This window comes from Triturus cristatus, chromosome 2_2 (assembly GCF_964204655.1).
Source record: "Triturus cristatus chromosome 2_2, aTriCri1.1, whole genome shotgun sequence".
Classification (NCBI taxonomy): Eukaryota; Metazoa; Chordata; class Amphibia; order Caudata; family Salamandridae; genus Triturus; species Triturus cristatus.
In genome coordinates this window covers 714575363-714588110 of record NC_140582.1, presented here as the reverse complement: position 1 = coordinate 714588110, position 12748 = coordinate 714575363, and the positions used below count along the sequence as shown (strand labels likewise).

Here is a 12748-nt window from a genome sequence, read left to right as displayed (position 1 = left end):
CATCACACAGGGAGTATGTGTCCTTGACATCTGTCAAGCCATGGATTTGGGTATCAGTATACACATTCATGAAGTACTGCTGCCTTGAAAGTCAGGCCCGACAGGTAGGGCATTTCGCCTGTTCGGTCCAGCAGGACTTTTTGCTATAAGCCATTCCACAGACCCACTACCTTGGGAGGTACTGCTTTGTTATCTATTCTAAAGGTGAGCAATCTGCAGTATCCATGGGAAGAACAAGTTACTTACCTTCCATAACGCTGTTTCTGGTGGATACTCTTTCTAATTGCAGATTGCGCATCGTCCTCTCACTCCCAGTTCTGTGGAATGGTGTCTTTTTGGTTATAAAAAGGTGTTAGTCTGGAGATGTGTATATGGGCATTCCCGATTAATGCTGAGCTGTGCATCCAGGGTCTTGGACAAGGTCAAGAATAAAACTGACAGTGTTCAGGGGTGGCGCTTATATGCAGCCCTGCTTCCTCACTTCTGGAGCGGAACTACTTCAATGCAGAGCTGCACAAGGGCACCTGAGAGCAAGCATGAGCACAGCTGTTAAATCTTCTGGATCCTGTCCGACACCAGGGGGATGAGGAATGATGAATCTGCATTTAGAAGTATCCATAAAAAATAAACTGTGTATTTAAAGGCCATGGACCTAGGTAGACAAGCAAGAGATTTGAACTCTGCCTTTTATATGGCATCATATGCATTCTCTTGTTTAACATGTTCAATGTAGAATTTGTGAAAGGTTGTTACAATCTAAAACATCTATATTTAGAGCTAGAATGGTCATCCATGCTATGGTAACATGCTTTTCAATTTGGCGCATAAATTGAATATCAGTACAGAAAATATCTTGACATTTTTCTTCTTTGCTAATGTGTTTTTTGCATCTTGTGTCCTCAGGAAATATTATTCACTGAATGTCGAGACCTACATGTCATATGCATTACCTCTGTACCCTCTATCGCTGCAGCAAGGTGCCCTTGGTGCCATTTGGCTCAGAGTCACGAAAGGTGATTGGTAATGGAGGGCTCAGCTCACCCTCCTGAGCACTGATTCACTTGGGAGAGGTACAGTTTGAACCCTCACCCATTTACTCAATTACCTCTCTCTAATAGATCATGCTCGGGGTCACAAAAGGATGGCAATAGCCAAGTAGAGATTTAAACAGTTGGAGGATGGGCCCTCTGGCATGTGCTGCCCACCCTAGGGGCCTCACACCTAATCTGCCCATCCTGAAGGTTGGCGGGGGCAGGAAGCCTATTAGACTCAATGGAAAGTGAATGGAGTGGGGTGAGGCTATACTCGCATCAGGCTACATTGCTCAACCCTAGAGAATACTTAATCACTATCCCCAGGAAAGGAGCAGATTGGGGATTTTAACGGCAACCTGCCCACCTGGCATATGGAGCTAAAAGTCCACTATTCAACACACAATTGTTTACATGGAGGAGGAGGAGGAGGATGTAGTACCACCCCAACATGGTCAAGGTCCCAATACCAGCGTGATCCCTATCAGTCTTTTAGGGGCTGGCCAGGCTTGCCCCCAATCTGCACACTACAAAGCAGGCTGAAAATGTACAAGTGAAAGAATTGAGTGCGTCAGGATGCAGTTTCCCCCTTACACTAGAAGGACACAGACAGTCTCTCAGTCCAGCTGGGGGCAGATTGGGGGCATACCCTAAAAATGCCAAAATGATGCCTAAAAAGACAACTGTAATTTTCCAAAAGGGTGGCTGCAGGATTTGAGCAGCGGCTCAACCAGCACGGCGGGGAATCCTACCAACCCTGGGCATTCCTAAAATTTAGAGAACCATTGGAATTCTAGGTGGTGTGGTGTGCGCTGATTCCTACATATTTCCCTACCCAGAAAATCCTGCAAGCGTAAATACACTGCCTAAAACAAGCCTCTAGGAGAAGAAGAGTTAGCAAAGAAACAGATTAGGAATAGCGAAGCAAAAGGAGAAATTGTGGTGGAAAGGTTGCAGGATAGGCGTAAAAATGGTCAAGAGCTTCTTGATATAACATGCACACAGTACTTTTTTTGTATAAGCACAATGCACCTTTTTTTTTTAGCTAAGATAGATAGTCATTTTATTATTTTTAATGCAATAAAAACCCATAATCTGCTAGATGAAAGGGATTTTGGTAGATCTATATACACGTCACTTCTCAGACATAAGAGAATGTATGCTGCTCGGATATTTAGGTTTATACACGTCACTTTCTTCTTGAAAGCACTTTACCCAGATGGGGGTAAGAATATTGGTAGTTACTATATATAGGCCTTCTTCTCCCTTTTGAAATGCATCTTTAGTTATTAAGATGGATAAAGAGATACTGAAAATTATATCGTTAATCGCCGATGGCCTTAATAACAAACGTAAAGCACAGGCAATAGATATATGGCTGTGACACTGTACACAGGAAACACACTTTTCGACTAAAAAAAGATGGAAATCGCAAATTCCTTAAGCAGTGAGCTGGTCTTCGATGTGTATCAAATGCAAGGGCAGAGCATAGATTTACAAGCACCTACCTTTTCAAGTAATTTTTACTCAGGCAGATACAGAAGGGAGATGGGTTCTTGTTAGTGGGATATTAAACAAGACAAGGCTCACCTTAGCTACAATATATGCACAAATATTTGATAACCCTATTCCCCTCAGGGAGCTGAACCAGTCCTTAATTAGCATTCCAGGTTCAATAGTTATAGGTGGGGGTTTTAATTTACGACAAAATCTGGAACTAGATGTACCCACTGTCGCCCATAAGCAAAATAGGCCACAAATGGCCTAAGCATTAAGAGACTGCATGAGCGAATTAAATCTGGTAGACCTCTGGCGAGATAAACATCCTCAAAAGCTTGAATTTTCATGTTTTTCAGCTATATATAACTCTGCCTCAAGATTAGATTATTTTTTTTCCTCACACAGGTGGAATCTAAATAAATATGAGCCCATACAAAATGCTTTTTCAGATCATGCTAGGATTAAATTGGAAATCACAGGAATCGGGATAAAGAGGCAAGTTGGTAGATGGACTTTGATAAAATTAACTTAGAGGATGAGGAATTTTGTGCGGAACTATATAGTGGGATTGACAATTACTTTTCTGATAAATAGTGGCACTGCTCGAATAGAGAATATCTAGGCAACAATTCGAGGATATATTACCACCAAGGGGATTCAAAAAAGGAAAGTGCTATCTTTGCAAAAGATAAAGTTGGAGACACTGGGCAAGCGTAATGTACATGCAAGTTAAGACTGCTGCAAATAAAGAGCTATTTAGACAGGCTAGAATGTGCATGCAGGATTATTATTAAGCGCAAAGCTACACTGCCAATTCCGTATATCTTCAAAAAATATATGAAGAAAGTGAATACGCTAGCAGACTGTTAGCTTGTCAGTCTAGAAAACGGTAAGCAAGCAATAGGATTACATCATTAGTGCATATAGAAACCAAGATCCACTTAACGCATCCTCAAGACATACTGAGTGCCTTTATAAAACACTACGAAAATATATATAGTCTGTGCCAACAGATTGATACAACGCGGTTAAAGCAATTTCTAAAAAAGCTGCCATCCCTAAGTAGAACAACGACCAGGCAAATTAACTAATAGCCGATTTCTCATTAGAAGAGATAGACAGAGTGGTAAAATCATTAGCTAATTGTAAATCGGCAGAGGAAGATGGTATTCCTTTAGAATTATATAAAAAAGTTTACACCAATTTTGAATGTGGACATTTTAAATTTGGTTACATTCATACTGAAAGGTGGTCAGAACAGTGGTGTTAGTGATTATCCTAAAGAATTATAAAAAAAGGAAAATAGTAACTCTTATAGGCAGATTAGTCTACTTAATGTGGACTATAAGATTTTCACAAAACCTTTACCTAACCGTTTAGGTAGAGTCTTCGGTTCCATTGTTCACCCTGATCAATGTGGATTTGTGGCAGGAAGGCAGTTGTTTGCAAATACATTTTTTTAATTGAAGCCTCAAATCTCATGACACACAATCAAGTCCCCCCCCAGGTGATGTTTTTAGATGCTGCAAAGGCATTCGATCTATTATGCTGGGAGAGCCTTTTCAAGGTTCTGTGGGAATATGGGCTGCCTGAAAATGTAATTCATATAGTTAAATGTTTGTATGAAGGAGCCTCTGTGCAAGTAGTTATTAATTCTAGGATTATTGGCACTTGTGAAGTAAATACGGGCATACGAAAGGCTTGTCCCCTATTGCCAATACTTTTTGCATTGCTCATAGAACCATTGGCGATAGCCATCAGAACTAATGAAAATGTGGGGGCACCTATAAATGGAATGTCAAATATTAAACCATACACCGATGACATTGCCCTAATCTTGAAACTCGGGAGGAGCATTCAGGAGTATGTTTTTGGGATATTTCAAGAACTTGGTGGATACAAGATAAATAAGTTAAAAAGTTAAATCTTATTACGTAGCTGTACACAGTTTCTCTTTTGTCAGAATGTTGTCATCCAAGCAATGCATGGCCGAAACACTATCTAGGGATATGGGTCTCTGAGAATATCAATGATTTATATGTATTGAAGTATGTTCCATTGATTCATAAGGTTAAGGCATTGTTGGCTAAATGGGCACATCTGCCGATTTCTTTAATGGGACGGTTTGCCTTAATTCACTTGTCTATACTGCCTTTGTTCAATTTTTTGTTTAACACCGTACCATGTGCCTCGCAGATGACATTCTATAAAGAGACATAAGGGTTATTCTCAGCATTTGTCTTGGTAAATAAAACACCAAGACTAGCACTAGATAATTTATTTAGACCAATTATGGAAGGTGGTTTGCTCTCCCAAATTTGAGGGAATATTATGACACAAATTTTGTATACAATATTCATAGATTCACTAGACCATCCAAGATGTCCTGTATAGATGATATTTTTATAGACAAGATTTTCCAAGAATCTTTAATTTTAGACTGCTTACGACTGACTAGAAACCCCAAGAAAATTAGATAAAAGACCCTGCAATGGTTAATGAAGCAGAAAACACAATTATTTAAGTATTATCCGGAAAGTGGTGGGGAAATGCTTCGGACCCTTAGAAAACTCCTTGACCTATTACCTACCAATGCAAGGAAAACAATAGTACATGCCTTGGTCACCTCCCAGATGGACTATGGCAATGTTCTATATCTGGGTGCATCCAAAAGAAGGACTGACAACGTAGCAGCTCGCCAAGTGTTGAACCTCCCCAAAAGAAATCCACAACAAAGGCTCTAGCAAGCTTGCACTGGCTACCTGTGGATAAGAGAATCATGTTTAAGGCAACGTGCTACTGTTTTCAAATCCTATTAAAAAAAGGTCCACGATATCTTCAACCATTGATAACATCCTACACGCCGAACCGGAACCTAAAATCCAAGGGCAGGGCATTGGTGACTGTGCCGAGAATACAGAATGCGAGAATGGGTGCACGCTCCTTTAGATATCTTGCAGCCAAGACCTGGAACACATTGCCTGCGGACATAAGAGCAGAACCTTGTGAAACCACCTTTCGCAAAAATCAAAGACATGGCTGTTCCCACCATCAAACCAGAGTAGGTCCACTAGAACTACTGTCAAATGCCTCTAGCCTCTTGCTTAGAGTTTCTCCGCTGTCTCACTGAGAGACTGCTTCTAGCGCAGCGACACACACCGGTGGTGTAACCAGGCGCTTTCCGAATGGATAAAATAAAATTATAATATACCTTTAATTAATGCTTCTACACACCTAGTTGATAAATATGTAGGCGATCGTTTCTTGATAGAGAAACATATTATACAAAAATGGAAAAGTAATGGCTATAGTACGGCTTTCGATTTTATTAACAGAAAAGTTTGGAAGAGTTGGAGTGAGATTGAATCTAGTATTAGATATTTTAAGGATGCACTACAGTGGTCGTATATACAGATCAGACACTTCCTAAAAGGTATAGATTCGGATGTGTTTACGTCAAGCCACGACCTTACAGAACACCTGATAGAGTTTAGCACATGTAGATCTGTCAGTTGCTGGATGTCCGTCCTTAAAAAGAATAGTACTATGCAAACTTATCAGAAAGCCCGGGATAAGTGGCAGACCAAGGAAAACATCCAGCTTTTGCTGACAGCCTGGAATAAGATTAATAACTGTAATGTGACACCACTAAAGAGGCTAATTTTAGAAAAATGCAATCCTATGCCAAATGGTTATTATATAGGACCCCCGCATTTCTACATAAAATATACCCTCAGGTACCTGATTCATGTTTTCGATGTTTAGTACAATGGGAAGGGAGTTGGATCCACTTTATCTGGGGTTGTCAGAAAATAAAGCACTTTTGGGATGGTATTGAGAGATTTTGCTCCCACTGCTTGGAACCAGGGACAGTTATAGATGCACAGACTGCTGCTTTAGGATACTCGCCTGATATGTACTAGTTCTCTACAGGTGAAACAACTATTTATTATTACACTAGTTGAAAGATCTTTAATATTGCAGAATTGGCGAATGGAATCTCCCCCAACATTCCAACAGTGGATAAACAAAATGTGCAGGGTTGAGGGAATGGAAAAGAGGTATGCTTTAAGGTCCTTATTCCAAATATAAATTGTTGTGGAGCTTTCTGTCTTAACAACGAGTAAGAAGTCATGATGTAACAAATGTTTTTGCATCTTGGGTATAGGTTGGCCTATGGGGAAAGGTGCAATAGTAAATGTGCAATAGAAAATGTGAAATACTCATTAATGGTAGATATCATCCTGTAATATTAAGGCGGCTACTTCGTCATTATTCTCCTTTTAGAAGGTATTTTATAAATTCACCTTTAATAATATATAATATATGATATGTAATATGTAAATATGTAATATGTGGTATGAAATGTATGTGGCACCATATGTTATAGTTTTATTTAAGAGGCATATCTTATGTTTTACATTCAATATTTATGTTGTGGACCATGAGATCGTTGAATTCTCCGAAATAAAAATATATATAAAAAAATAAAAAACAAGCCTCTCAGTTCCCCTGGGGGTTGGCAGCAGTACTCAAGCCCAGGTTTGGTTGGCACCCAGGGAACCCTAGCATTTCTGAAAACTAGAGATACTGTGGAATCAAGCGTGGTGTGTCTTGTGTGGATTACAGAAGGTTTTCCTCCTGAGAATACTCTAGAAATGACAAAATGATACCTAAAAGATCCCACATATCTCTGAAGTTTCATTCAGGGATGGCTGCACTATCAGGGACTGGGGTCGGCTGGCACGCAGAAAATGCTACCAACCCTGGACATCTCTGACAATTAAAGACTCCAGGGTGAATCTCAACAGTAAATTTCGGATGTGGCTTCATTTTTAGACTGCTGGTTCTGCATTGCTTATGCACCAAATGTGGCATGAACCATTGATGTGGGTGGTAGCATGTGCATTGTATTTTATCCAAAATGCTTTATGGTAGCAATCGCGTGGAAAGTTCAGGACATGAACCTGAGTGCTAGTTTTGTTGTTCTGTGCACAGGATGTGTGTTCTGATTCTGTTGCATACCAGGGTATATTTTTACAAGTGTTACAGAGTTGGTATCAGTCATGCCCTACTGAGGGAATTCGTTGTATTTCCATGTCAATTGTAATACACTTGACAGATGTGCCTTCAGTAAGGGCCCGGTGGTCTGCTTTAGGCAGTTGCTGGAACAGGTACATAGGTATTATGCCATTTGAATTGTTCTGCAGCATTCAAAGTCCGCACCACCTAACGAAATTTAGCTATTATGAAATGTAACGATGTCAGGCGATTACTCTGGGAAAATGGAAGTGTACTAACTATGCAAATGAAAGCAGACTAGTTCATTGGAAACAACCAGTACTTTGAATGAAGACTGAAAAAGGATATGAAAACGCCAAATACACCACAATGCTATGAAGCCTTACAGACCTGTGATAAGGTTCTGCGCTGCTTTGTCGTATGCAACCACAAACTGCCATGATAGTTTTATCTTTGGTGGGCTGTCTGTTATGTGATGAGGACTGCCCCTTATTTGGAAAACCTATATCCATTTCTACTTTCTATGCGTACTTGGTGGTGTTGGCTGTTTGCCCATTTGTTGTGTGGTTGTAATTGAAAATATTGCAGCTTTATGTGGATATAGACTTTGGTTTCCTCTCTAAACAATGGCAACTATGTTATGACCCAAACTGTGCTATGCCATATCTCTTGTGTCTGTACTGTGATACAACTCATGTATGGTAGAATGTGTGATGTAGAAGATTGAAGAATTAACAGTGTTCAGAAGGTATGAGTGTGTAACGTTCAACTGGAAATGAGATGAGAAAGGAACAACACTGCTCCTCTGTATCCGAGGCCAGGTTGATGGAGAAAGGTCTGCACTAATCGGTGTGAGAGCGCGAGAAAGAGAGAGACACAGGCCCTGCTGTTGGCACTGTGCCTGTTGTGTCTGAGTGAGGTTTGCAAACCTGCTGGCTAGTGTTGCACTGGAGCTGTACCAGAGCTACATGTGAATGGAAGCATGCACTGCTGCTGACAATGTTGCAAAAAGAACAGATGATGGATTCAAGCTAGCCGGCCGATGAAGGGTGTTAACCTGAAACCGGTCCCAGGATGCTTGTTTCTGGTCCAGGGAAGACCTGGCTTGGCAGTTCCGGCTGGACTTTTCCCATGAGGAACAGGGTCAAGACTGATTTGCATAGGGTCTGAACTGGGGTGGCGAATTGAGTTAAAGAACGATGATGGATTCAACCCAGATCTGTGACTTGGGGTGAGTGTTTGCAATGTTCAGCACTCGTGTGCCTTACTGAAGCTAGAAAATCTTTCCATTACCTGATACAAATCAGAATTATACACAGATCACCAGATCGAGTTGTCCTAGGCTGCAGAGATATTGGAGGACGATTACAAATGTGATGTCTGCGGACTAGCCAAATATCAAATGTTTTTATCCAGGTACTGTGAAAATGTAGAGTGCTCCCTATCTGTTTTGTTATCGTTTTTCCTTTTTATTTCTGTTAAGCCTACACATTCGTGTTGGAGGCTATATCCGATTATACAGATTATACACTGTGAAGTAGAATGTGTACTTTTTTCGAAAATGTCAATAAATAAATGTATTAAAAAAACAAATGAGATGTCGAAAGTATCGGGGCAGGCAGTTCCGTTAGATGCCTGATGGCATGTGTTATGTGTAACGGGGGATGTAAAATGGTCACAGTAAAGTAAACTGTAGTTAATGCTAGCCGATATAATAGCCAAAAGGAACATAGCCACAGCCTGGGGGAAGTCGCAGCTCCCTGCAGTGACGGATTGGGAACGAGACCTGGACTGGTGTTGTGCAGCAGAGAAAGTAATTTACCAAGGCTGGGGATGTCCTGGCAAATGGGACAAAGCCTTGGGGATATGGGTGAAGTACAGAGGGCTGTAAACTCATGGTTAACAACAAAAGCTATAAGAAACTTGGAGTAGACAGTGTATGACTTATGTCAATAGACGATGGGACTCTCACCTGAACAAGAGCTTGGCTGAGTAAAGCCCATGGTGGAATCAGAGATCAATAACTCGGTTAAAAGTGTATAAAGAGACAATTATGACCTATGTTTGTGATGTTTCGCTATGCATCAGTATACTTAACCCCTTCAGTGCCACGCCCTTTCCCCGCCCTGTGCCGAGCGTTACATTAGCGGGCGGGGTTCATGACGAGATCGTCTCGTCATGGGCACAGCGCAACCGTGCTCCATGACGAGACTATCTCGTCATGGGCACAGAAGAGGTTAATAAAAGATTTTAAAAAGAAAAAAAAGAACATTTTACAATTGCACAAAAATTCCAACTATAAGGTTTAAGAAAGTTTATTTTATAGAAATACAACTGCTCTTCACTTTTAACCTTTGCTTCTGGATGCAAATGCTATTCCGGATTACCCCAATGGCAGAACCAAGTTGCTGCAAGACAGCGAAAACTTCCACACCAAAAGTCTAGTTCCAAAGCAGTGCTTTAAAAAGTTAGAAATCCACCTTTGTAAGTTTACTCGTAAGTTTAGGAAAAATTGTCCATTTCTGGAGAATTGACAGTAAATCTGTTACTGTGCCAATTAATTAGAATTTGTACATATACATGAAGAATAATAAAATCACAAACAAACGATCTCATTGCATGAGACAATTATTGACTTAATAAGGATATAGTGAAATACGCAAGGTTTTACAGTGCAAACGAGAGATATTTATAAACATATTAAGGAATAAAGGAAACGTGATACTCTTCCATGTAACACGTTTTTTATTTGCAGGAAAAATAAGCCTTTTCCATGCATGGCGTATGTGCAGCTTCATCCCACTTTGGCACTTACTTATGCTTGCATTTTACAATAGTAGTTTTCCGTGCATTTTCATGTTGGGAAAACTACCTGCAAAATATTTGTGAATATGCAGAAACATACGTTTGCGAACAGTCAATAAATTTTGCAGACACACACTAACTTCTTCAAAATAACACCCAACGCCTGTCTCTTAACTCCAAATTCACAACACATGGAATATGGCATTTACTACAGTAACTGCATTTTTCACACATAAGTTCAACTTTGGTGCGCTAAAATAGGTGGTCAGTAAGGGCCAGAAAGCGGAATACCAGCTGCAGCACTTCTTTTTCAGAAAAGATTTTGTGCAAAAACAAATTGTTAACATAAGCTATATGTGGTTGTGAGGGTCTGGGGAGGTAGACAAATGAGTTTAAGTCTATGGGTCCCCTGACAACCCCTGAATTTATCTTGCATATATTCTGCTGAAGGTGCAGAAATTGATACTATTTATACACTCGGTGACTGGATAGTATGCCAGTATGTCCTAATGTTGGCGCAATCCCATATCACATGGTAAAAGGGGGTCTGCGGGGTCCCACATCTAAATCTTTTCGAGTTTCTCGCCCAACCTATCTTCCATAGCCAATTTGGGTTGTAGTAAACCCTATGAAGGTAGTTGCATTGTATTGCTCTAAGGTTTAATGTGATAACTAGCGTCTATAGCATAAATCTCGCCTCCTGCCAATAAACTTTGTCCACTTCCGCAAGATCCGATTTCCATACTAATTTGATATTCTACCATCTGCTCCGGCGCATTCAAAAGGAGGGATTTATATACTCTAGAAATGATCCGTGAGCCAGGCGGATCTAGTACTAGTTTAACATCTAAAGGGTTAAACTAAGGGACTTTCAAAAGTTTATCCTCATGCACCTCCAGTGCGTGGAGCAAAGGTAGATATTTAAAGAACTGGAATTTGTGCAGGCTTTAGTCCGTTGTAAGCTGGTCAAAGGACTTGATATGGGATCCAACCCACACGTCGCCCAGAGCCGAGATACCTATGACATCCCAGCCTTTAGATTCGGGCAATCGTGTCACATGGGAAAGCTGTGTGCCGTGAAATAAAGGGGTCAGGTTACTTACTTTATCAAACTAGTGTATTTATTTTAGCCCGTCGCACCAGCTCAGCAGAGGAAGGTGAGTGATCTGTGGGAAGCTTCCAGTACAACAGGTTCATAATACCATGGCTTTCAAGGAATTCTAAATGGATAACTGTGTCAGATCTATCCCCAACTAGTCACTTCCCTCTGTTAAGCATGTGTGTGGATCAGTAGTACAGTCGTACATCTTCAAATGTTGTCATGATACACTTTGTGTAGGAGGCACTTGGGTCCTCCTACCCCAGATATATTTTGTGACCATGGTTCTTATTTCTGAGATAAAGGTTGGGGGGGCTGTGGGGGGATTGGGATAATTCTGCAGGGCGTATAGGAAACAGGGGAGCAAGATCATTGTGTATAAGGCAACGCACACCCATCATTGGGAGAGGCAATTTAAATCACGGTTCCATGTTTATGCAGCACAGTTGCACTGAAGTGATCGTCCGCCATCTGCATGGGGGCACATAGAGTGGGCTATGGTCTACTGTTCTGTATTTGTATGTGAGTGGACTTATGCCAGCTAACCACTAGCTGGATGCCTCTCCATAAATCCGAAGTATCTTCTGTAGCCTTGACAATGAACTGTCTGGTTCCTGTATGTAGAGCAGCAAGTTGTCTGTATAGACGGAGATTCTATCTTCCAGTCCATTAGGCCAGCGGAACCCCTGGAGTTGGGAGTCTACTCAAATCCGTATAGCCAACTGCTCTACCGTCAAGACGAAGATGAAGGGAGAGAGATGGCATCCCTGTCAGTTTCCGCTCTGTGTTTCTAATGGATCAGAGAGCACCATGTTTATCCTGACCTGTGCTTGTGGGTGGCATGCAAGGCTGAAACACAGGCCAAAATGTGTGGGCCGAAGTTCATCTTTCAGAGTGTCGACATTCAAAATGGCCAGTGAATGGTATCAGCCTCCTCCTCAAAATCAATAAGGATGAAGGCTGCTGAGCTGCGTAATTTCGGTCTTGGCAAGTGTGAGATGGACATGCTGTTAATAAAGTTTGGTTCCTTGGCCTGGCATGAAGACATTCTGGTCGGTGTGGATCAGGGTTCAGATTTTTGTATATTCATGAAGTTTTGGATTACAGAGAATTTGGTAGTAGCTAATTCTGGCTCTAGGACAGGCCTAATTATCAGCAAAAATGATGAAAATGAAACATGTTATAGAGGAGGTTTCGAGGATGCAAGAGGAGAACATAAATGCGAGAGGTCAAAGGATAGTTAGATGTACAGAACTTCAAACCACTTTCTAAATCATCTTTTGTAAAACAA

At 41.0% G+C, this 12748-nt stretch overlaps 1 protein-coding gene across 1 annotated transcript in view; it reads right to left on the bottom strand.

The window, feature by feature from the left end:
* The window catches only part of SNX25 (sorting nexin 25), an 880463-nt gene that overhangs the window by 451035 nt on the left and 416680 nt on the right, over positions 1-12748 (bottom strand). The gene's annotated exons all lie outside the window — the stretch shown is intronic.